At 39.8% G+C, this 3,160-nt stretch overlaps 1 pseudogene; it reads left to right on the top strand.

Annotated features, from left to right (window-relative positions):
* The first annotated feature begins 522 nt into the window (after positions 1–522).
* Positions 523–2,784, top strand: LOC141813881 (uncharacterized; annotated as a pseudogene).
* Positions 2,785–3,160: the final 376 nt, after the last annotated feature.

Raw genomic sequence — 3,160 nt, forward strand, 5'->3', positions numbered from 1 at the left:
TTTCTATTTTTAATATATTTATTAATTTATTTTGTATATTATGATTCAGATAATGATTATAAATTTTATCATTTAAATACATTTGAGGTGTTCTTGCAAAGCAGGGCAGTGTTAAGATTTCTTTTATGAAAAAATATACGAGTGACTTAGTGACTATCGTTTAAACCATCTCTATTTCGAACGATCACGTGACACACAATGTTTTGGGAAAAGATAAAATGGGAATTGAACCCACACTAGACTACACAATTTGAACAATCTCAAAATCACATATCGGATTTGGATAAATCGCATAACCACCTAAATGATTTGAAAAATTATAATTTACTTATTTAAAAAAAATTAAACATTTTAAAAAATTTTATCGTAATCAGAATATTGTTGATACTTCAAATACAGTCAGCGCGAAACCACGGTAACAGCCAACTCGGCGAGCCACCGCACCACCGGAAACGGCGTTATTTATTATTGCCGCCGCCTTGGTTGGTGGCGTCAGCCCTAGTTCTTCATGGGTCACTAAGTTCCGGGTGGTGACGCCATCACATCATACCGGAAGCACAATGCCCCGGCTCCAGCTCTCATCGGCCAGATCAATCTCCACGTCACCGAGCCGCATCAAGTCCCCTGAATTAACGGTCAGGATCTTCCCTGCTGCCGGTTGCAGGTGTTCTCCGGGAAACCCTTCCCCCTCTCTCTCTCTCTCTTCCTCCTCCCTCGCCCATCGATTCTTCGTCCCTCAATTTTTTTCGAGTTTAATTCTCGATTTTCGTATATTTTTCGGTGGAATTTTCTGCCCACGGGAGGCGATGAAGGCAGGAGCGCCGGTGCCGGCGGCGGAAGAGAGGGAGGTGGGAAAAAAGGGGCAGAAGGGGGAGGAGATCAAGGCGGCGAATGGAAAGGACGAGGGGTACGACGTCGATGAGGACGAAGTGGAGGACGAGGACGAGCTGGAGGAGATTGAAGATCTGGATGACGTCGATGACGACGGCAACGTTGAAGGAGAGGAAGATGACGACGAGGACGATGAGGAAGATGTGGGTGACGACGACGACGACGGCGAGACGACGACGACGACGACGACGTAGAGGAGGTCACGCCCCAGGGATTTCGTCCTCCAGCGCCTGCAGTTGAAGACGACGATGCTGAGGAAGAGGATGAGGACGAAGGCGGTGATGGGGACGACGACGAGGAGGACGAGGACGACGACGATGAGGACGAGGAGCCAGCAGGTATGCTCCATACTCGACCTCTCTGATCTACTAATCCTTCTGCTTTTTGACATGATTAATTGCTCGATCTCACTTCAGTGCCTACTAGTTGATTACTTGTGTGTTTGTTGTTCAATTTTTCCAGATCTGGAATCGGTTCTTAGTTTTCCATCTAATCGTATCACGAAACCAGCCTATTCTCTGTTCTAGAAATTTCTGCGCGGCCTTATGCTCAATGGTCTTGTCGGTGTATTTGCACTCGTCTCGAAGAATCTTCTTTACAAATATATACTGCTGATCTTAATTCTTCTAACTATTTGTTTGAGAGCCTTCAGTATTCTCCTTCTTCTTTTGCGTGAAAAACTATTTTTCCTCAACTTATTTCCACAGATTATATGCCTGAATCTGTTCCCTGGTAGGAGTTAGCATGGTAAAATCATTATAACTTTTTTGTTGCTTGTGTTTTCTTTCAACATGGTACTGATTCACAATATATATTTTTTCCTGCTGTGCCATAGTCTGCTGAAACTAGCTAACCTAATTATATTCAGTTGGTGACAATTTGTTATCCCTGCTATTTATCTCTCCTTTTCATGCTTATTTTTAAAGAACTATTGATGCTCTGTTAGCAATCTTTCCATTCTCTTTAGTAAATTTAGATCTTATGTTGTAACTTCCAGATTCCCTGCAGTGGTTGGAATTTCTGTTGCTCATCCTGAACTTTGAGCATCTGATTCCATTTCATACTTTCATCTTGCTTCCTGAAATATTCAGCACTATAATTGCGATCCTTCTCTTGTGTTCATACTAGCTATGATGCTACTATGTCCATTGTTCTTCCTCACTATCCTTTTATGGTTATTGTTTTCGTCTTGTACTGAATCAGTAAACTGAAATTTGCCTTTTCCGAAAAGAAAGGCAACTCTAGGTCAACTTAGAAGGAGGATGTATGGTTGTTTGCCTAAGAGTTCAGCAAAGGAACCTAAGCTATGATACCTTTTATTGTGTTTTTGTTTCAAACAATTAAGTACAGTGATTCCTTTGTAGTTTGTAGGCAGTTGTTCTTCTGAAAATGATTATACATTAGCATTTTTGGATTGTTCTGCTTGCTGTTTACACACAGTAAAATGCCATTGAATGATTTTCAGGTGGAGCTCGGAACTGATCGTCTCGTGCAGCCAGCTTATGAAGAAGATGAGGACAAGGCTTTTGTTGAAGATGATAATGCAGACCTTAGAGGCTTCGAGTCGGTAAACGATGGCCCATCCTTGAAGAGGAAACGCTCTGATAAGGATGATTCAGATGATTCAGATGAAGATGACGATGACGACGACGAGAAGCCGCCAAAGCGATAATGCATTGTTGATCCTATCTCTCCCAACTGACTTCTATATGAGTTGATTTGGTAAGCTTCATTGTTTGAAAATGTGGATTTGTACAAGCTAGGGCACAAAAAACTTGCTTTTGTTTCTTTCTTGAGGCTTGGAATTTTCATTTTAGTTCAATGTTGACTGGTTTGTTTGTATTTGTATGTTCCCTTATATTTTCCAATGCTCTGGGTCTTTGCGATCACGTATCTTTATGATTGAGGGACAAAATTTGGGATTTGGTACCTAAGTTTGTAAGAATATCAAAGATTGTATTATTTTTAGAATAGAATTACTTTATATATGATTAGGAGTAAATAAAAATTACCTTCCTGCCTTGTGATTAATTGTAGTTTCTCGATTTACCTCCTCATAAATAGTCGTGAGGTCGATCGTGTGGAGCCGTTAAGGTGGTGGATTCCACCTTTTGCAGAAGAAAAAGAGTGAATAAAAATTTGATTAAACTAAATAAATTGATCGAATTGATTGAATAAAAAAATTTAGTTTGGTTATTTTAAAATTTTAATTATTTTTTTAAAAAATTAATTAATTTGGTCCAATTTTAATTTTAAATTTTTTTATTCG

The sequence above is a fragment of the Curcuma longa genome, chromosome 20, assembly GCF_044706935.1.
Source record: "Curcuma longa cultivar G26 ecotype Majalengka, Jawa Barat chromosome 20, ITB_CL_G26_1.1, whole genome shotgun sequence".
Taxonomy (NCBI): Eukaryota; Viridiplantae; Streptophyta; class Magnoliopsida; order Zingiberales; family Zingiberaceae; genus Curcuma; species Curcuma longa.